The 23,407-nt window shown below is 40.8% G+C and overlaps 2 pseudogenes; both read left to right on the top strand.

Moving 5' to 3' along the window:
• Positions 1-6,254: 6,254 nt before the first annotated feature.
• Positions 6,255-7,134, top strand: LOC102851505 (annotated as a pseudogene).
• An 866-nt stretch (positions 7,135-8,000) lies between these two features.
• LOC102851091 lies at positions 8,001-22,829 on the top strand (annotated as a pseudogene).
• Positions 22,830-23,407: the final 578 nt, after the last annotated feature.

Genomic DNA, 23,407 nt, shown 5'->3' with positions numbered 1-23,407 from the left:
AAATATACTACAGAAATGAAAACTTTCTAACACTTGTCTGGTGAGTTCTGGTGGTTTATCGGTAAGGAGATGCACTGGCAATGCAAAGGCAGATGGTTCAAATCCACCAGCTGCTCCACAGCAGAAAGGTGGGCAATCTCCTCCCATGCAACTTACTGCCTCTGAAAATCTGGAGGAGGATCGGCTGTGGGTCGACTGCACCGTGATGGAACACACGGCCACCTCTCTATAAAGGATATTGTTGTTCTTGTCAGCTTCTGTGTACTTGGCTCTAACTCATAGGGACCTTATGTACTGCCTCCCATTCCAAATCCTGCAGGGCTAACTGTCACCCTCTCGATCTCACCTCCCCTCCAGCCTGTCGCTACAGACACAGTGTCATCCCACCTCCCCTCTGCTCCCCTGGGCTCCTCTATCTTCAGGGACATCTGGCCCAAGGTAGAGGACACAAAGTCTTTACTTCAAAAGTGCACTTTGGCTGTATTTACTCTAAGGCAGATTTTCATGGTCTGGTAATCCATGGCACACTAGATACTCTTCACCAACACCACAATTCTAGCACATCAATTCTTTGATCTTCCTTATTAGTGGTCCAACTCTCACATCCTTATGAGCTAATTGAAATTATCACAACTGGGGTTAGGAACACCTAAATCCTCAGTCACATCCTTGTTATGTGGCAATTTATAGAAGTCCTGTGTCTACTAAAAATATGTCACATCTCATACTCATTTGCTGTTACAAGTTGACTTTTGTGAGAGAAAAAAGAGAAATGTGTTTTCAATATAAAATGTTATGTTAATTGGATTATGAAAGTCCTAGTATTAATGGAAACTCTTGCCTAAATTTTGTTTTAGTACTGTTAAAACACCATTAATTAAAAAATAATTAAGAACCTGTAGATTTTAATTTTGTCAGATTTACATAGGTCTTCTTTTACTTACCTCTCATTACATTAATTCATTAGCAGTGAAGGCAACAGCCTTAAAAATGATGTTATTCTTCACACAGACTTGTTCATCAGGGTTTCCATGTGTTCTAGTCATTTAGAGCAAAAGAATTTTGCTTACAAATCTCAATACAAATATTTAGAAAAGAAAAATAATCATGTATTATTCAATACATACTATTAAATGACTGCTGTAACATTTCACTATAATCTATTTTTAACATGTCATGTTCAAACTTGTATGACCACAATTCTTTTGACTGTTTTTACTAGCATTGTGGCATACTGAAATAGAAGTTGAGCTCCATTTAGGTGGTTTTTTCAAAGCAATCACTAGTTGCAATCTGTCTCAGTACAGAGAGATTTGCACTCTTCAAACCCCGATGGCGTGAACCCAGCAGCAGCTTCATAGGCAGATGACCCACCATCTCCTCCATGTGACTTACAGCCTCCTGAAAACTCGCTGGATGGTCAGCTAGGAGTTATTTGAACATTGTCTGAGCACTTAATTTATGTTTTTAATGTGCCCATCGAGTCGCTTGTGACTCATAGCGACCCTATGTACAAGAGCCATAAACGCCGTTCTATCCTGTGCCAACCTCGCCATCTCAAACACACTCATTCCCACCACTCCAATCACAGAATCGATCCATCTCATCGAGGGTCTTCCTCTACTGCGCCGTCCCTCCACTCTCCCAAACATGAAGTCCCTCTCCAAGGACCAGTCCCTCCTTGCAACATGTCCAAAGAATGTCGGATGAAGCTTCTTAATATATACATCAATTAAAAATATATCAAGACAGAAATGAAAATAAACTGCAATTCATTAGACTCCTTGTAGATGCACCAAGTACTGTGATCAGGCTATGGTTCATTCCTTTCAAAGCAAAGTTAGGACAGATAACAGGTTATCACTAAAACGAAAGGAAAAACCACACAAAGCCAAACCAATTCTAAGAAACATATAATGGAGGAATCCGAGAGCCATTGAGCAGATGCCGCAGGTTTCTTTCTAGAAAATGGCAAGGACCTTGGTATTGCTGTACAGCGTTGGCCAGAGCATAAGGAAGCTCACAGTTGAAGTTACAATTTGCATTTCTGAGAGATGGGGGAGGAAGGAACAAGAAAACGAAAATGGGAAGAAACATGCATGGACGGCTTTCACAGCTGATCTCCGCCGAGTAAACCCACAGCTCTCCTTCTCGTTTTGGCTGCTCTGGAGGGAGACGGTGGCTCACCCTTCACAGCTGTGCAGGGCCTGTGACCAGCTCTGGCGAATGCCCTCCAGCCTCCCCAGGTTTGGGATTAGGGAGCGCTGGTTTGTTTCCTGAGCCACCAGTGATTGAGGAAGCTGAGTTTCTGACAGCCTACAGTGTCTGTGCATCAAAAGGAAGCAAGCTTTTCCTGCAGACAGTACAGATCCAAGTGAGAAGGAAACTTGTCTCCAGTCATTATTTTTGGTTGTGTTATTACAACACAACCTACACTAACCAGCTAATATGTATGCGTATACCCAGTACACAAAAAGATGACCCAGAATATATGTGTATGTATCAGTTATTTATAAATAGTAATTTCTCTATGCCTGGGTAAGAAACTCGGGTGGTGTAATGGCAAGGAGTTGCACTGCCAGCCCAAAGGCCTCTAGTTTGAATCCACCAGCTGCTTTGTGAGAGAAGGATGGGTAATCTCATCCTAAGTGATTTACAGCCTTTGACCCTGGTGGAGGGTCAGCTAGGAGTCAGTTCCCACCCAATAGCACATAAACAATAGGTCAGGATGGTAGATGTATAGGAAATTTGATTGTTAAACATTCTTGACATTTTCTCTATTTTTAGATATCAACTGAAAGCAAAATAGAGGATAATAAGCCATAAATAATAATTTGCAGCCTGGATCAAAAACATGCTATGCTTAACCACTATGAACAAAGGCATTTCTCTGTTAAAATAAAAACTGGAATCTCCTCACTTCTCAGAGATTTTAGGACTGCATGCCGTGGTAAAACATGTTGAGATAGATTAACTGCTTTAATTTTGTTCTCAAAAACATGATGAAAATAAGCAACCCGGGACAAGAGAAAGGTTAATAAATAGCACCCTCCTTTGTTAGACAAGACGGAGTAACAAGAGCAGACATAAAGCGTGGAGACAGTCCTACAGACGTCTTCACAGCCGAACTACGCGGGATTTATCTTTCGAGTGGGCCGGAGCACCAACAGTAATGGATACCAGCGAGGCACTTTTCTTGCCCTACTTGTAACAAGACTCAAGTGTGACCTGAATGGCTCCCTGGCGCTTGGATTTATATTCTTCTCAGAGGCATTGGATATTGTATTTCACTACAAAGAGCTAAAAATATTGCAATCATTATTTATAAATCTTTTAGAAAAACGAATTTTCTTAGCAGGAGCTATGGCAACAGGGAACTCGAAATGACACTCGAAAAAAATTGAGCTCAGTTGCAATGGGTAATGCACGCAGGATTTATATTTTATCACTGTCTATATTTTACAACCAGAAAGCTCAAAATAAACACTAGGTATATATGACCACGTTTTGCGTTTCATCTGTGTAGTTTCTTTAGCTGGAATTTAAATGCCATAATATTAAGTATCTTTACTTAATCACCACGAATCATTTACAAACATAAAATGACCAGAGAAGCAGCTTCCTATCTCTAGAATCCAGCTCCATTTCCATATTGAATTATATCAGCATTCCCAGGCCTAGTATTTCTATTACTGCCCATTGTAAATTTTGTAGACTATTTCTGGAAATCAGAACATGGATATTCTCTTTAAGTTCTTAATACATAGAAAATGTGATGTTTTCTTCTGTTGTTACCTCAAGAACTGCAGAAGTGACCAATAGTAGATTAGATATGAAAGTGACTTATATCATTGCAATTACTTTCCCTTTTTATTAAACATAGAAGTTTCTGCTAATTATAATCTAAGATAAATATTTTTATCTTAAAATTGAAAGCTGATCTGAGTTAAAGAGTTAGAAGTTCTTATTTGGATCAGTAGTTTCAGACTATGATTAGCCAGTCTAGAGAAGTTGCTTCTTAATGCTAAAATGATTTACAGTCTTGAGAACAAATGAGGTTTGGGGTATCCCTTCATTAAGTAGCCATTATTGGAAATCTGTTTTTCCAAGGATATCATTGCTTTGTATATTTTAGGGTAAATACTCGGTCACAATGAGGCATAGGTATCTAACAATAAAAACTCTTGTAGATAAATATTGTACAAATTTTTTTTCTAGAATTTATTCCTCAGTATAGATTATGTATGTTAAGTCAAGTATGATAAAGATTTTTATGTTTGATAATTTCCATCTAAAAAAGGAATTTACAGATATGATTTCTGAAATATTTTGGTAACATTTAAACCTGGGTTATAAAAGGTAAGATTTAAATTTTTCCATATGATAGGTAAATAAGAGTGTATTATTATGTCAACTTATATTTTAAAATACTAACAGCACAGGACATTTTTATATCATGTTTACTAAATTTTTATGAAATCTTCAAAGGTGGTGCTAGTTTATTTAGTAAAAATATTTTCCTTGTAAGAACAGTATTTTACATCGTTTTACTACGTCTATGGCATGCCTTTTCATTTTATTTATGGTATGCTGTCCCTGGACACAATTTGTAAATTACAAATTACAATAAAATGGACAAAAATATTTTTATATCCCTTTTGGTCACATGGCTAACAAAATATTTTAACAACTAGCATACACTTTTATTTTCCTCTTATAGCAGTATCAGAACTTCTGTTTGCCAACTGAGGACTGTGCCAGCCTCAAGCCCTGGAGTTCACGGGGTGCACCAGTCACCTCCCTAGGTTGGTACCGCATGATGGCCCCCATTTAGGGACCTCTCCCTAGGGGAGAGCACACAGAATTCTCAGCAATGGTTAGTACCAACTTTACTCATAAAATATAGCTTTAAATTGCTTAAAGGAAGCCTTTTTCTAGATGCTGTGAATATGAAGACTGTCCTGTAAAATCTAAGTTGAACCACAGCATTCAGAGTTCAAACAACATTCGCTACTGAGTAGGAACCATTTCTCTCCCTGTGTCTTCCTCATTTGATTGACAAGTTCTGGGGGTGCAATGTGTTCAGCTGCATTGCTCGGGGGGTGTGGCTCTACCAGTTTCCACAGTGCAAAGAGGGACAACCTTCCCTTGGAAGTACATTCCCAGAAATCCAATGGAGGAAGAGTTGTACAAGTCAGAACTCAATCTATGGCAATTAGGATGTTGCTTTCATTTCATTACTATTTTCATTCTCAAAAAAAAAAAGGTTCAAATGGATAGAGAAGCTATGGTATATTCACACAATGGAATACTATGCAGCACTGAAAAACAAGAACTCATGCAATATTATTCAAAATGGGTGAGCCTGGAGGACATTATGCTGAGTGAAATATCGGAGGCACAAAAGGACAGGTGCTGCATGGTGTCACTATTGTAGAATGAGACAAAGAAAAACTGGATAAATTATGTATACTGCATTGAAATACATGAGGAGAGAACAGTTTGAAAGCGATATGTGATAGGGAATTATGGTTATCACAAGAGTCCTGAATGAAAGTTGCATAGTGGAGTGTACTCAGGGCAGGAGGGGGGATTCTATACCAATGAAATATTTTTTTTTAAAACTTTTCAAATAGGAGAGCGAAGTGGGGGGAGCGGTGGGCAGGAAGAGAAATGCAACAATGAATGTACAGAAATCCAAAATTTCTATAAACATTCATTCAAGTTAATTTTAAAAAATAAAAAACAAACAAAAAAGGTTGCTCGCAGAGCTTTACAACTAAATTCAACCCAAGCTCACAGCCATGGGTGATGCCAGCTGCCAGGGGCCTGCCAGGGGCCCTCCACGGTGACTCTGAGGCTGTGAGTCTCCTGGGATCCAACTGCCCATCTCGTACCTCCAGTGGCCACAGCTCAGCAGGGCCGGCAGCTGTGTGAACCCTGGCAGACAGGAGGACCAGAGCCCAGGGCCTGGCCAGACAGTCCCTGCCAACTGAGCTCCAGGGGCCTGGGGCCATGCAGCTTAGGGCAAGCGGGTGCAACCACACATTTGTAAGGCACATGCCTTTGTAGGGTGCTAAGTCCCCTCCACCGACTTACACGTTTTCCATTGTTACAACTTACTACAGGAGTTGTGTGGGGTTTTTTTGTTTGTTGGTTTGTTTTTGTTTTTTTTCCATAAAAAAGGAATTTGTGGTCTCTAGTCATCACCTTGGGCCCATACAGCGCATGTTGCCCCCGGTGAGTTGAGGAGGATGGTGCCCAGCGATGCCGGCCAGGCCAGGGGCCACTGCCCACCAGGCAGGGTAGATCAGAAGAATGTTCACTGTCAACCCCTGGAGAGCCTGAAGCTGTAGGTCAGCAGCCGGCCGCCCCTGGTGGTCTTCATGATCAGTGTTAGCACCATGACCATCGCTTTCCTGACCCTGGGCTGTTTTTCCAAGGTCAAGGAGATCAAGTCCCCTGGAATGATAGAACTGGAACACATTCCTGCTGCTCTTCAATGACCTGGACTTCTCTGTATCAGAACGAAGGGCTGAAACACCTAACAAACGACACAACTACTCCAGAAAGTACGGCGGGCAGGCCGGGGGCATCTCCCCAGGCCCTCAATGTCTCCGGCCAGTCAACATCTCTGTTGCCATCACCCTACCCTGAACCCACTCGGAACCTTCAAAGGGTCCCCCACCTGGACTCCACCATCTTCAGCCATCAGATCGGACTCTCAGGCAAGGAGGCCCAAGAGATGATCAACATCACCTTTATGCTGCCCACAGCCTGGCGTGCTCACGACTGTGCCCTGCACGGCCACTGTGAGCAGGTGGTGTTCACGGCCTGCATGACCTTCACCGCTGCCCTCCAAGCTTTCCCTGTAACTGGCAGTCAGTCACCACACTGTGTCCCTGAGATGTACAGCAATGCCATGCTCTGGTTCAAGATCTTCACAACTGCCAGAGATGCCAACACTAAGTACGCTCAAAACTACATTTATTTCTGGTGTTCCAAGGGTGCCATCAGCAGAGATGATGATTTGAACTCCAAGCTCATGGTTATCGATCAAGACCATGGCCATCACTACTAAACCTGTACTTCATGCACACCGAGCACATTAGGTCAGAGCCTGGTCTGTTCTGAGAAGACAGCTCTGGCTGAAGGCCAGTCTGTTGCCTCCTGTCTTCATGAGATAGACTGTGAGAACCTTAGTCATTGCCCGCTGAACCCAGCCTGGGCCCAGACACCCTGAACACATTGTCTTGCAATGTTGGGTTATTCCAGGCAAAGACATTTCAAGTGCCTGTGACTGGTGCAGCCTGAAGCCCACGGCCTCGTGGCAGAGTTGACCAGGTGGCTGCGCCTGCCTGGGCCTTGGTGGACCACGTGGCCTCGGCCCAGGCTGTGATGCCCTCTTCAGTGTCACGTGGCCAGAGGTGGGGCTGCGGCTCGCTCTGGCCCTGCCCTGTCTGCACAGAGAGTGTGACCAGTCTGCACCTCAGATACAACTCTGCCTTCCCTGAGCCACCAGGCCACCTCGTGGACCCAGCCTCTCTGTGGCTTAGTTATCCCAGTAACAGTGATAATACACTTTTCTCCGTTTGCTTGCAAGGAAACACACACCTATCTTCGTAAGTTTATTTTTAAGAAAATAGTCACCTTTTAATACTAAAAAGGAAAAAAATTGTATACACACACACACACACACACACACACACTCTACTGACGGTCATTTTCAGCTTCCCATTACATCAGGCAGTGTGGTGGGTGTGGGCCCCTGTTAGTGACCCACTAACCGCAGTCCCAGGCGGAGCTGGGTCAGGACACTCATAGTGCTTGACACTGGGACCATGGCCTGCAGGCTGCTTACCTGAATCAGTGTGGAAAGGCACTCATGGGGAGATGGGGACCCCACACCTAGGGGAACAGTTGACCCCACACCTAGGGGAACAGTTGACCCCACACCTAGGGGAACAGTTGACCCCACACCTAGGGGAACAGTTGGCATGATGTCCATGAAGAAGATCCTGCCGGCTCCCTGGGTCAGCGAGCCCCGAGGGTGGGCGAGACTTGGCCACACAGCCCCTCGTTCTGGTTCTGCCCACGGTGATGCTGGGCTCAGCAGGACAGCTGTGCTTCCTGACCTCTCACTCCGTACTTCGCCATCTGCTGTTCTGACATCACCAAACCTTGCTCTCTATACAGTATTTCCCCCCTCATCTTTTTTTTTTTTTGTACATTCAATGATTTATCTTAAACACTTTTTTAACCTAAGGGTCAATATTTATTTGTAACCCCAAAATGACACTCAACTGTGGCCCTAAAAATCAACACTGGCTCAAGTCAATACTCGGTATCAAAACCCACTGTCTAGAACCCCAAGTCAGCGTTCTCTCAACTCTGAGGATATTGACACTGTCCCAGTACCTGTCCTTGGTATCACCCCAAACCCAGGCCCCGGATCAGCTATAGAACCTGTGAGCTTGGGCACAGCAGTCGGGAATGCAGTGAGATCCCAGACCCTTCGTGCTGGGCTCTCGTCCTGGAAGCTGTGGGTGAACCTGGTGCTAACCTGCTGGTGTTGACCTTGGACAACAGCTCCTAGCATCACATCAGATAGAGCCCCGTGGTGGCCACAGGGCTTCAGGGGCTGATGCTCGGGAGGAAATGACAAGGTTGATTTTCCTGGTCTCTCTCGTCCTGGAGTCTTGGCTGAACATGCCCACCGTGGCTGACTCTGCATATAAATCTACACAACAATTTTCTTCAAATATTTAGGACTCTACCGGGTCATTCACGAAGATTCTACTCTTCTTTAATTAAGGGAAAAAATTAAAAATGCTCAACAAACAACTTTCCCTCTTTTGTGGACTTTACATCAGAGTAAAAAGAATACAGTTTGACCTAATTAGATGCATAAACTTCGTTAAATGTAAGAAGTGGCCTCCTCGGTTGCAGTCTCCATTCTGAAGTCCTACTGTCATGGCATTGCTGACACACCTGGCAAGTCCAGTGTCTAGTAAGTTGGGAGCATCACCCTTCCAGCAAGGATTAGAGCCGAGAGGAAGCTTAGCAGAGACTGTAGGTCCTCAGCGGTTTGCACAGCCCTGGAATAGGCTAGGGCTTCTTTCATTAACTCTTCTCATAGGCCCCAGGTGAGTTCTGAGCTACAGCTGACCCTTTAGAATGTTCCTAAGCCTCTAATCAATGGAGGAGATTATCTCTTTCCTATGAAGGGACAGGTGTCCAGAGCCCCTAGGGAGGTGCACATTATGTCAGCCTCCAAGCTGTCTCTTCATGAACTACACCCAGGCCATTGCTCTTCACTCTTTCATACCAGGGTCCTTGTCTCTTACAAAGCCTAGTGACAGTCTTCCTCGATTTCTAAATTATTGACCCTGAAGATGGTTACATCTGGGATGCTGAGGGTTCTGCCTTCATATGAGTCAAGTAGAAAGATGGGAAAATAAATCAATAACATAAGGAAAGTGTTTCCTCTTTTTAGCTCGTCCATGCTTTTAGTTCATGAATTTCACTTTCCAAATATTAGAAAAATTGTGGCTCCTTGTGATTCTAGTGAATGATTAGCACATGATCACATGGAATCATGCTTAGTCAGCTAACAGGGAAAGCGGCCAATTATTAGGGCTTGTTTTGCTTTGTTGTGTGTTCACAACAGCATCTGATGTGGTTTAATGATGCAGAGAACACCTGTGAATGAAGTCTCATGAGTTAGCACGTGAACTGTAAGGTACAGAAAAAGATAAATCCTGTCTTACAAAAATCCAAGAATAAGCAGAAAGTGCAATTCCTCAGTCATTGATTGTACTATGCCTCAAAAATCAATCCATTGGCAAATAAAAACACTCTTTTGAAGGCATAAAATTATGAAATCATTTTACACGAGAAGCACTACTAGAAGTGCATTTGAATAACTCAAAGCAGACTTAATACTCTTTTGCATCATGGTTGCTAACTACGGACCATTTTTTCATATTTTACAGGCAATGTGCACACAGTCAGAGTTGAGAACTACAATTCTGTTACAGAAACTAGAATCATGACTTAGCAAAGCAATTGGCCAATCCTCTCCCAAATTCAACTTCGTGCACTTTGCAGTTGATGTGTTAATCTTGCATTCCTTAGAAAGTGCCATTGTTATGATTTAATAGGAAAATAAATTGAATAAAAACCAAGCCAGACTTTTACCAGTTCTTTAAAAAAAAAAGTCAAAACATCATGAATTAGTATCTTTCCTTAGCAGTCAGTGAAACACCAACTTGAATTCTTTCTTGTGGTCTATTGAAAGAGCCTAATATTACACAGAGACTTTCTATTATGTCATATAGAGCTGCTACTTGCATTCTTGCAATTTGAGAGAAATTATTTCTATCTACATATTCATTATCAATACATTATGAGTGTCGAAGGAAATTACAAATTTAAACAATTCACAGGTTAGTGCATTCAAGTAATAAAGTCTTCAAGGTTTGCTATACAATATACTTACTCTAATAACTAAGAAACTCACTTTCTGAATGTTACCCGACTATTTACTCCATACATACATTTTATTTTTTTAAATCAAATGCAGAAAGATTAAAAGTCTGCCAGTTTAAAATTTGTATTACATATTGCCAGCCACACTGCAACTCTGAAAGGTCAACAGGAAATGCAGAAGATGTATATAACATCTTACAACACATTGTCACCAAGTACTAGTGCATTATGTGAGACAATGAGGCTGCTTCTAGCAAACATGGCTCTCTCTTAGATGCAATTGTTTCAGGTTCCATGTAGTCAGAAATGACCCATAGCTGACCTGTGAGGGGATTTTCAGAGGCAATAAATTGCTTGAAGAGAGATTGTCTGTCCTTCTCGGCACAGCTGTTGGTAGATTCAAACTGTTCCTTTGCTTTGAAAACTCAACTCCTAACCACCAGAGCTCCCTTTTTATATGTAATTGGAAAAAATAATTATTCACAAACCATTTTCTTTACAGAGCTGTTTTCTTGGCTGGAAGACTTCTACGCCACCAGAGAAAGATGGGCAATCTCTTCCCAGGCAGTTTAACTCTCTGCAAACCCAGTGGAGGCCTGCTAGGGGTCGGTTCTGATTTAACAGTGCACAACACCACCTCACTGCTAATATGAAGTAAGTGCATAATTTTTTAAAGGAACAGCAAAGTTTTACTTTTTTTTTTTAAAAAAAAGTGCTTATAGTGCAGGTTTTTAAAAAAATGGCACGGCGTCCATATGCTTTTACTCTGAAATTGTGTGCGCCCTAAGGTAACTTATCTTTGTGTCATATAGAATATGTTAAATTATGATTACTTCTGAAATAATGTAATATTACATCAATTACCAGAGACATTCTTTACTAGAGACATCACTGGAGACATAATAACCAACTTAACAAAAACATAAGTGCTACTGATAAAAATAGAACATTAATATCCCTCAGAGATTTGAACTATAATTACAGTCACTTTTTTTCCTGCCCCTTGAGACACAAGGCAGCTGCCAATACACTCCTGTATTTGAATTGGTAGGCAGAGGCTTTTAGAACAGAACTGAAAATGGAGAGAAGACGCTTACCTTCCCAGTAAACCCAGGGATTCTTGAGCCATGAAGCAGATTTCTAACCAAGCTTCTGAACTGCTTTATGCCCGTTCTACCCTCTGCTGAAAGTTCCCTTCCAGCCATGGTAAACCGACTTAGAAGTATCACCACAATAAGAGTCACCTGGGACTTAGAGGACTCACCTGAGGCTTTCCTGAGGCGCACATTCTGATTGGGTGATTATGAGGTGGAACAAGTGGCCAAACTAGTCACCTGTGTGAAACCCAGACTGGAGATGGTTTATTGTGTGTGGGTGTCCAGTTGCTTCAATTTGGCTGTAACATGGAGGAACAGACTAAAAGGGAAAAGTCAAGATACTACCCAGGAACATTTCAAAATATGAAAACTATGGAATGAGGGAAAAATAGGCAAATCGCTTAAAAACCATTTCAGATGGTGTTTCTCTGTCTCTAAATCATCTGGCTAAAAAGAGAGAGCTAAGCAGAAACAGCCTCATTTTCCTGCAGCAGGAAAAGAAATGTAGTTTGAAATACCCATCCTCACAAACTCCCAGCAGGGCACTAACATGTCTTCAAACAGAATTAAAAAAATGGTTGCAAATATATAAAATAGAAATTGAACATAAAACTAGAGATTTGAGCCACAGCATTGTGTGAAAGAAATTCAAAATGTAGGTGTTTGGCTACATTGGGCTAAATGAGAAACTGCACCGCCCTGGCCACAGGTCGGACTCCTCTGTGTTTTCTTAAAAACAACAAAACCCTAGTGGGGGGGGGGGGAAGCCAAATTCTCATCAGGCTACCTTACATCTGCTTCTCCTTACCCCTCAGAGTTAAAGATTTTCACTGATTTCACATATGTTTGTAGAAGTGCTGCAGAAATGGTAGGGTTTAAAATCAATACAAGCTTCTCTACCGCTTTGTTGCTGGGCACTTAGGCTGTTCCTGTCTCTGCTATGATGAATCATGTGAGGATAAACACGGGAGTGCTTAGATCCATTCATGCTGCACCTCTTATTTCTTCTAGGTGGAGTACTATTTCTTCTGTGGAGTAGCTGGGCTGTGCACTGTGTGAGGAAATGTCAAACTCCAGTACACTGGTGCAAGTATCATACACTGCTATTGGGAATGTAAAATGATGTCACCACTATGGAAAACTGTTCAGTGTTTCCTTACAAAGTCGTAAATACAATTACCATTTGATGCCGCAATTCCACCACTCGGACTATGTCCTACAGAAATAAGAACTGTGACATGAACAGATGTGGCACGTCCATGTTTAGTGCAGTGTTATTTATAACATGAAAGAGATGGAACCAACCCCAGTGCCCAGGGATGAGGGAACAGATGGAAACTCTGGTGCTTTCACATGATGGAATACGGGGCAATACTGAAAAACAATGAAGAAGTCATGAAACCCTAGGCACCATGGGTGAGTCTAGAAGATAGTCTGTGAGAGAAGTCAGTCAGTCACAAAAGGACAAAAAATGCGAAAGACCACTCTTGTGAAAAGCTAGGAAAAGGTTTACATACAAAGAATCCATTAAAGATGGCTGCTAAGAAGGAGAGGGAGTAGTAACTAAACAGTCAGGGAAAACACAGGATAAATGGACGGTCAGACATTGCGTGTATTATCATTAAGCTATCCAAGAAAACATGCTTGAAAGATTGAGAAAAAGGGAATATGCTTTGCAGACTCAAATCACACACACATGAGGGAGGTACAATGGAGGAACTGTTTTCTCAGCCGGCTTGTAACATAAGAGCAAACACTGCAATAATGATTGGGCAGGGAATGTGCTGGGTTCAGGGTCTTGTAAACGGTTACAAAAGTTAAAAGTATCATATTAGATTTTAAGTCCTTTGCTCAAGAGGTCAAGTCAGTTATGGCGGAGTGAGAGCATTCTAAAACTGAGGTCTTTGACATGATTAAAGCTGGCTGTCCTAGCTCTAAATAAAAAACTGCACTGTGGAATTCAATTTGTGCTCAGTCCATCTTTTTTGCCTTGCTATAAACAAAATCTGTGACTTAGGGCCATGACGCTTTAACTACCCTCAGAACAAGAACACGTCCTGTGAAAAAAATCACTGAGTAAATGTTTGTCAAGGAGGTCTCTGAGGAGTATTTGCAAAGCTGACCTCAGGAGGCAATGCATGCAGACCTCACAAAGACAGCCCCATAGAGGCCAGGGTACAAAAGTGTTCAGCTAACCTGGAGAGATTCACCCTACCACTCTCTTGTATCATCGGCTAGCCCTATAGTCCCTCAATAAGTCACGTACTTCACTGCCCACCTTTCTGTATAAAAAAAAGTCACTTCTCAGAATGGTAAAACAATTTCAGCTTAAAGCTCCACGTATCTCTGGTTCAGATTCTTCAATAAAACTTTTCATCTTTTTGTACATTTAATAAAATTATTTGGTTTTGGAAGAGACTTGTTTGGTCTTGGACAATCCCTCTTGATTCCATGAAATCATTTCTAACTTCTTATTTCATGTAAAGTAGACAAATAAGTCTATTTAAAAGTTTATAATTAAATTTTTAAATTATAGTAATTTATACACACACACACACACACACATTTCTGGCAAATGACTGTCAAAATAAGTGAAGAAAAGGGAGACATGAGATTTCTCCTAATGGAGCTGTGATAAAACAAAAATTTAAAAAAAGCCTTGGAGTGTCAAGCTAGTGTAAATTTTATGAGAGTTAAATAAGAGAAGTTAGGAATAACCATCTAGTGCATACACACACATAAGCTAAACCTACGGCCACTGTGTTGAGTCTGAATTATGACCACTCTCCTCAGTACTGGAGGCTGAAAACCCAGGAGAAAACTGGCCGTCTTTCCACGCAGTGGCTGAAGGCTTGGCATTGATGAGCTTCTGGCCTGAAACCCAACACATAATACATTACATCACCAGAGCTGGGTAACAGCTAGCACACCAGTGTTATTAGTCAAGGATATTTAGTAGCTCTTTCCTTAATATGTAAACACATTCATTCTAGTGTGTAGATAGAGTATTATTTGCTCTGAATCAGGATACATCTGATATCAGCAATGCTATTCTCAGTGTCAAGCCTTTTCTGAATCCAGCTTGAACTTCTGACAGTTCTCTGCCTATGTGTTATTCTAGTCATTTTTTAATGATCTTTGGTAGTATTTTGCTTGGATGTGATAATACCGATACTTTACTTCCTGAAATGAGTTCGTGCCGGCCAATTCTTTATTGATAGAGAGATTCTGAGTATTTCCTTCATTTTCTCTTGAAAAAAAAAACAAACAAAAACCTCTTCCTGGATCATTCAAAATTGTGCCCAAACTATCTCTAAGCTTTACTCCTTGAAGCTTGAATTTGTTTTTTAGTCCTTTCAGGTTGAGAAACGCTGAATGAGTTCTTCCCTCTATTCTCCAGTTCCAGCTCTCTGTGCATTTCATTGTAATACTTCGCCTGGTCTTCCTGAGCTGCCCTTTGAAATCTTCTGTTCAGCTCTTTTATTTGTGCTTCTCTCCCCTTTGTTTTGCCTTCTGCGTTTTCTCATGCAGTTGTCAGGGTTTCTGATGACATTTGTTTTGCTTTTATCTTTCTCCATGTTTGAAGCACCTTTTGCTCCCTTCGTGGATGATAGATATCCTTGAGCTGATCTCACAGCTCATTTTGGGGTTTGATCATTGGTGTTCGATGCTCAGCACCTGCTCTTGAGATGACTTTTACATTAAGCTGGGATGTGTTGGAGGCTGGATTATCATGGAGGACTTGTTTTCATTTTTCTTCAGCCCAATTTGAATACAACTAATTGATGATCTTTTCTACAGTTGGCACCTAGCCTGATGCTGACAGCTAATAGTGAACTTCTCCAGCAATTCCATCAGGTGTAGTCAGTAAGATTCCTGTGCAGTCCATCTGATGAGGTCCACATATAAAGTTGTCATTGTGTTTTTAACAAAGCTAAGTGGAAGAAAGCATTTTCCGCCCGTCTCCACCATCTTCCTTCAGGTATAAGGCACGGTCCGTTGCCTTCAGCCCGGCTTTCCTCACACTCATGGGCTTGGAGCAAGCAAGCGCTAGCAACAGAAGAAAGCATTTTCCTTGGCAGAAAACAAAGAACAAAAAAAAGTCTTTGAATGTTTTAATGTCTATAGAAAGGCATTTGACTGTGTGGATCATAACACACTTTTTAAAAGACACAAACGACAACTTTACATATGGCTCTCACCTGATGGGTTGCATAGGAATCAGACCGACTATATCAGTGGAAGGAATCATTGGAGAAGCTCAATCAGCAGCCAAAACTAATGAAAACTAGGCCCGAAACAGGATCCACATCCCACACCATACAAAAAAATCAACTCAAAGTAGATCAAAGACCAGGGAGTTAAGCCCCAAACCGTAACATTCATAAGAGACAAACTGGGATCAAGCTTAGAAGCACTAGTCCAAGGTATAAAGAGACTGGCAATTACAACCAGAAATGCACAATCTAAAGAGGGTAAATTGATGCATGGGACCTTCTAAAGATTAAATCCATGTGTGCATCAAAAACTTTTTCCAACAGGGTGAAAAGAAAATCTACAGACTGGGAACAAACATTTGGTAATACCATCTCAGACGGGAGTCTCATAACAAAAGTAACAAAACTTTACAGAGCACTGCTGGGCCTACATAAAAAAAAAAAGGCTGATAACCCAATTACAAAATGGAAAAAAGACATGGAAATAATTTTCACAGAGAAAAATATTCAAATAGCAAAACAGACACATGAATAAATGTTCCAAGTCATTAGCAATTAGAGAGATGCAAATCAAAACCACAATCAGGTACAATATCACTCCAGTAACAGTGGCAAAGTTTAACAGGGCAGCAAGTAATAGATGTTGGAGAGGATGTGGTGAGAAAGATGTTGGAGAGGTTGTGGTGAGAAAGGAACTCTTATACGTTGTTGGTGGGATTGCAAAAAGGTGTAACCATTATGGAAGGCAGTTTGATGCTTCCTCAAAAAGCTGAACATAGAAATTCCATATGACCCAGCCAGCTATTCCACTACTTGAAATAGATCCTGAGAATATGAAAACTGAGACACAAACAGAGATTTGTACACCATTGTTCATAGCAGCATTATTCACCATCACAAGAACATGAAAATAGCTCAGATGTCCAACCACAAATAAATAGATTGAGACATTTTGGTACCTTCACACAATGGAATACTATGTAGCACGCAGAAGCAATAACTTTGTAAATTATGACCTAACATGGGAGGGACTAGAGAGCATTATGCTGTGTGAACTAATTCAGTTCCACAAGGATAAATATTGTATAAAACCATTATTGTAGAATGAGTATAAGGATCCAGGGAGCTCTGGTGGGCTAGTGGCAAGACTCTGCACTGCAATCCCAGAGGTACACGGTTTGAATCCACCAGATACTCTGCTGGAGAAGGAAGGGCAGTTTCCTTCTGTACCAGTCAGATCCAATTTGATGGTACACACACACACACACACACACACACACACACACACACACACATAATGAGTATAAGGATCCAAGAGGGGTGGGAGTAGTTGGAAGCAGAGGGATGAGGATGTGTGTGTGGGGATTAATAATAAGGTTGTACAATTTGATGGGGGTGGTGAGGGAAATTGGAAGAATTTGTTCATGAAAACAATGTATTCAAATTTTGTAAATAAACTAGTAGAAAATTTAAAAGAGAGAGAAAACAAACAAACAAATGTAGGCCAGAGGGCAGACTGTGGGAAGATCATCAATTACGCATGTGCATGCTCAAATTGAGGCTTAAAATAATTAAAATAAGTCCACAAGAACCAAATTATGATCTTAAATATATTCAAAAGCATCTTAAGAATAAGATGGTGTAAAACAATGAACACCAATGATCAAAGACCAGATAATCTGTGGCTTGATAAAAAGGATATTGTTCATGAAGAGAGCAAAAAGTTTCTCTTTAATGAAGTTTATAGTCCTTGGTTTTAGTCCCAGGACCATGATCCACCTTGAGTTGTTTTTTGTATATGGAGGGAGGTGTGGATCTTGCTTGAGTCTTTTGCAGATAATTTTCCAATTTTGCCAACACCATTTGTTAAAAAAGCTGTCGTTTCCCCACTTAGCTGATTTCATCTCCTTGTCAAAAATCAGCTGAACATAGGTAGATGAGCTGATTTCTGGGTTCTCAATTCTATATTGATTTATGTGTTTGTCATTGTACCAGTACCAAGCTGCCTTAACCACCACGACAGTGTAGTAGGATTTGAAATCAGGGAGTGGGATGCCTCCTACCCTTTTTCCATTTTTAAGGAGTGCTTTGCTTATCCGGGGCTTCTTTCCATTCCAGATTAAACTGGAGATTGCCTTTTCCATCTTTTTGAAGAACTGGATTGGTATTTGAATTGGAATTGCATTAAACATGTAGATTGCCATTGGTAGTATTGTCATTTTCACAACATTGAGTCTTCCTATCCATGAGCAAGGGATATTCTTCCACTTCTCCAGGTCTCTTTATGTTTCATGTAGTAAAGTTTTGTAATTTTCTTTGAATAGAGCATTTGTGCTTCTGTTTATGTTTATTCCCAAGTATTTAACCTTGTGATTAGCTGTTGTGAAGGGTATTGTTTTTCTTAGCTCCAGCTCTGTATTCTCTCTGTCACTGTAGAGAAATCCAACTCATTTTTGTATGTTGATCTTCTATCCTGTTACTTTGCTGAATTGCTCCACTGTGTCCAATAGTTTTCTTGCTGAGTCTTTAGGGTTTTCTAATTATACTATCATTTCTTCTGCATAGAAAGATAATTTTACCTCCTCTTTGCCAATTTGGATACCTTTATTTCCTTCTCTTGTCTTATTGCTCCTGCTAAGACTTCCAATACAATATTGAATAAGAAAAGTAATAGTGGCATCCTTGCCTATTTCTGTTCTTAAAGGGAATGCCTTTAACCTCTCTCCATTGAGAATAATGATGGCTCTAGGGTTTGCATAAATAACTTTTTACTATGTTGAAGAAATTCCACTTTAATCCTATTTTGTTGAGTGTTTTAATCAGGAAAGGGTGTTGGATTTTGTCAAAGGCCCTTTCTGCATCAATTGATAGGTTCATGTTCTTCTTGTTCTTTGCTTTGTTATTGTGATGAATTACATTAGTTGTTTTTCTTATGTTGAACCATCCATGCATACCTGTTATGAATCCCACTTGGTCATGGGGAATTATATCTTTGATGTATCTTTGGATTCCTAATCCACAACATAAACAGTCTTCCAAGTATCCTGAAAAACCTACAATGAGAAGAAGATAAACTAGATGAATGGGATCTTATAAGAATCAATTCCCTATGCACATCCAAAAATTTCTCCAACGGGTAAAAACAGAAGCCACAGACTGGGAAAAAGTATTTGGTAATGACATGTCAGATAAGGGACTTATATCTAGAATTTATAAAATACGTGAACACCACAACAAGATAAAGGTAAACAATCCAATTGAAAAATGGGCACAGGATATGAACAGACATTCACCAAGGAAGACATTCAGATGGCCAAGAAGCACAGGAAAAAAGCTCAAAATCCCTAGCTCTAAGAGAGATGCAAATGAAAACAACTATGAGATATCATCTCATCCCAGTAAGAATAGTAAAATTTAACAGAACAGCAAGCAATAAATGCTGGTGAGGTTGTGAAGAAACTGGAACCCTTATTCACTATTGGTGGAAATATAAAATGCTGCAACCACTCTAGAAGGCGGTATGGCACTTTCTCAAAAAGTTGCAAACAGAGATACCATTTGACCCAGCAATTTCACTACTAGGAATATACCCCAAAGAAGCCAAGCAGATATATGCACACCCATGTTTACCACGGCTGTGTTCACAATAGCGAAGAGTTGGAAACAACCTAAGTGCCCATCAACAAACAAATAGATAGAGAAGCTCTGGTATATTCACACAGTGGAATATTATGCTGCGTTGAAAAACCAGGAACTCATGCAATATTATTCAAAATGGGTGACCCTGGAGGACATTATGCTGAGTAAAGTATCTCAGTCACAAAAGGACAAATACTGCATGGTGCCACTGTTGTAAAACAGGACTGACCTCAGGGATGGGGAGAAACTGAGAAAGATGGGATAAATTATGTATACAGCATTACAACAGCTGAGGGGGGGAAAACTGTTTAAAAGGGATATGTGATTAGGTATTTTTGTCATGACAGGAGTCCAGAGCAAAGGCTGCATAATGGAGTGGACCTGGGGGGGGAAGATATTGTAAAAGAGAAGACTGTACTGGAGGGGGTAGGGTAGGCTTGGGTGGGGAGAGAAGTGCAACGATGAATGAATGGAAATCCAAAGTCTTAGCAAATTTTCATTGAAATTAATAATAAAAAAAGAAAAAAGGGGAAGGGGGAAAAAAAGAGAGAGCAAAAGGGCATTACCAAAAAGGAGGAGGAAGAAAAAATGAAACGGATGTTAGAAAAGACTCTAAAATTGCACTAGAGCCTCGAGAAACCAAAACAAAGGGAAAACATGCCAAAGTTAAAGAGCTGAACAGAAGATTTCAAAGGGCAGCTCAAGAAGACAAAGCAAAGTATTATAATGGAATATGCAGAGAGCTGGATTTGGAGAATAAACAGAAAAGGGGAAAAAAATCCATGGTAACAACAGTCAAAATTCAAAAGAAGTTGCATTAGGAAAATCTGCTCTCAAAGATTTCTCTCAGATGCTAAAAAGCAAGGATGTCTGCTTACAGCAAGGGTACACCTGATCCAAGCCATGACAGTTTCCACTTTTTCCTGTGTACCTGGAACTTGGAGAATAAATGAGGATGACAGATGAATGGATACCTTTAGGCTGTGGTGGTGTAAAAGATTACTGATCATCTCAAGGACGCTAAAAGAACAAGCAAGTCTGCCTCGGAGAAAGTGGAACCAGGATACTCCTTAGAGGTGAGGATGGGGAAACTTCACCTCTAATATTCTAGAATATTCTAGGCATGTTGTCTGGCCGGGCCAGTCCTTAGAAAAGGACGTAATTCTGGGATTGTTGGAGGATCAGAGGGAAAAATAGGAAGACCTCCAGCAAGATGACTCCACCGAGTGACAAAAAAATGGGTTTGAGCATTTCAGAGATTGTGAGGACGGTGCAGGTTTGGACAAGGCCTCAATCTGCTGTCAAAGGGTCACGATGTGTCATAGTTGAAACAACAACAAATACTCTTCAAAAAGTGTGTGCAATAGTTCCACACAGTGAATGCTCAACCGCATTCTTACAAGAGGTCTGTGAATGAGTGTGGGAGAACTGCTACCAGACAGTCATGGTAAGGAGAGAGGGAAGGGCAATGTTGGCGCTGTGCGGCTGCCTTACTGTGGAGGAAGCTGATTAGCAGAGAGAGAAGGAAGAGATGGGAAGTTCTCAGGAAAGCCAAATAAAGTGAGAATGGAAAATGAGTAAAATTGGTGTATGTACCAAGTTCCGTCATTGGTGAGGACTTAATCGTTTTTTAGATTTTCAAAATTCACTCTAATCATATCTATCTACCCCTGAGATATATTAGACTAAAAAAAGCCTATGTCTTTCTGTATACTTTTTGCAACAACTTCCAGTATTTGAATGTTTTACACATAAGCAAAATAAAATTCAGATTGATTAATTTCCTTTTCCAAGATAATACTTCTTTTTTGTAGCAAGGTCAAGGTACAAGTGAATATTATTATAAACCCATAGTTTCTTAAAACAACATGGGATACTTAAGAGTAAAGCAACAACACCTTATATATATATATTTAACAATATGCTAATATTTAGTCAGTCTAATTAAATGACTCATTTATTCAATATCTGTTCATGGGAAAGTACAGAATTTTTTTTACTGTCCATGAGTCTATCTTTGAAGATTAGACAAATACAAGGTAAGGTAGAAAAGATAATCATAAGCTAAACCTGTTATAAATTAAATTTCAACTCATGGAGACACTCCAGCATGTTGCCAAGACTATAAATGATTACAGAAGGAGACTGCTGAGAATTCAAATTGTGGACATTTCTGGTGGCAGATCAACACACAGTGCACTACGCCACCCATGAGCCTTACTTTTAAAAACTAAAATATAATATTAATATCAGCTGCTTCACTCTTGTTGACTTATACATGAATTGTGTTCTGAAGCTTCGTCTGACATACTTTGGACATGTTGCAAGGAGGGACCAGTCCTTGGAGAGGGACGTCATGCTTGGGAGGGTGAAGGGACAGCGCAGGAGGGGAAGACCCTCTGAGGTGGATTGATTCAGTGACTGAGGTAATGAGGGTAGGTGTGTCGGAAACAGTGAGATTGGCACAGGATAGAGCAGGGTCTAGGGCTGTTGTACACAGGGTGGCTATCAGTTACAGGAGACTTGACAGCACATAACAACAGCACAACACCCCTTGAGTTTAGAAATCTAGCAAAAAAATCAAAGAGTGATTGTTGACACTTGCTGGAAGATGGGACATGGAATGGCAGAGTTTTTGGATAAGCATATGACCTCTGAACAAGAATAGACCAAGTACTGACACTATGTTGCTGGACTGGTGGGAAGTGACCTTTCCTGCCTGTTCTCAGCTTCAGAGTTTGAAGACCCTGAAGCTAGTAAGGATACAAAGCTTGCCAACTCTATGGGCCTATTTCTGCAGAAAACAGACATCATTCATGATTATCTGGAAGACTGGTGAGAAACAACTTTGGCTTCAAGAGGTTTGGAGTACTTACGGTAAGAAGCTGGGTGATTTTGCCAAACCAGAGGATACTGACTTGGCTGTGAACTTATCACCAGTGTGTTACACACCATGTCAGAAGTCATCACCTACCTTTCAAGGCTTACGAACCATAGTATATTTAAATTTTGTGCTATTCCACAGGTAATGGACATTGCTACTTTGGCTGCATGTTATAATAATCAGCAGGTATTCAAAGGTGTCGTGAAGATTCGAAAAGGGCAGTAATGATGGATGCCACCAATACGGCAGCTGTCAAGGCTATCATCTATCAGTGTACAGAGGAGCTATATCAACGAGTCCCCAACTCAGACCGTCGTCTAGCAGAGCCAGATCATCTCCACCGTCAGGACACAGAGCCTTCCCAGTTGTCAGCTGATCTCCCAAAGCCACTACTCTCCCGTTCATCTGTCCTTTGCCATGCTCTTGGCTGCCCTAAGCTAACAGTACCTAAGCTCCCTGTCCTAGGACCTGGAAGACTGTGTGCAGAGTGGAGAGCACTGACCTGGAATGTGTCTGGAAACTAAAGTCCACCGTGAAATGGATTTACCTTTTCTCCAAGGATGGATATTGACTTCTGTTTCCCCTCTAATGTTTTCATCCCTGAAAAATTGTGGCTTAAACCTTTAGCAACAAAAATGCTACTGAGAAGAACGTGGAGATGACAGGGAAGGATTCATTGCCCTTGGCAATTCAGTACTTCTGGGCAGTGGTTATCTTTGCTTATTAGCTGGTGACTGGCAGCACAGCTTTCATTGCTGCCGTTTAAATGGTTGCAGTGGGACTGTCAGGAGGTTTTCTGTAGTGTGAATGATAATTAAAAAGATTTAATTTGAAACAAAAATAAAAGACTATGTTATAATATATGCTTGACTCTAAATTGTCAAAAGTAATCTTACCACATTTTTCTAACATCACAAATTTAATACCAAAAAAAAAAAACAAAAACAAAACAAATTTAATACCAAAGTTCTAATGCCAAGTAGCTAAAACATTTATTGTAAAACAAAAGTTTTTATAGGAAATTTTTTAACAAAACTCTCCATTTATTAACATTAGCTTTAAAATATCTAAGTCACTCT

This window comes from Elephantulus edwardii, unplaced genomic scaffold (assembly GCF_000299155.1).
Source record: "Elephantulus edwardii isolate Elephantulus edwardi_28Jun2011 unplaced genomic scaffold, EleEdw1.0 scaffold00265, whole genome shotgun sequence".
NCBI lineage: Eukaryota > Metazoa > Chordata > Mammalia > Macroscelidea > Macroscelididae > Elephantulus > Elephantulus edwardii.
This window is presented reverse-complemented; position numbering and strand designations above follow the sequence as displayed.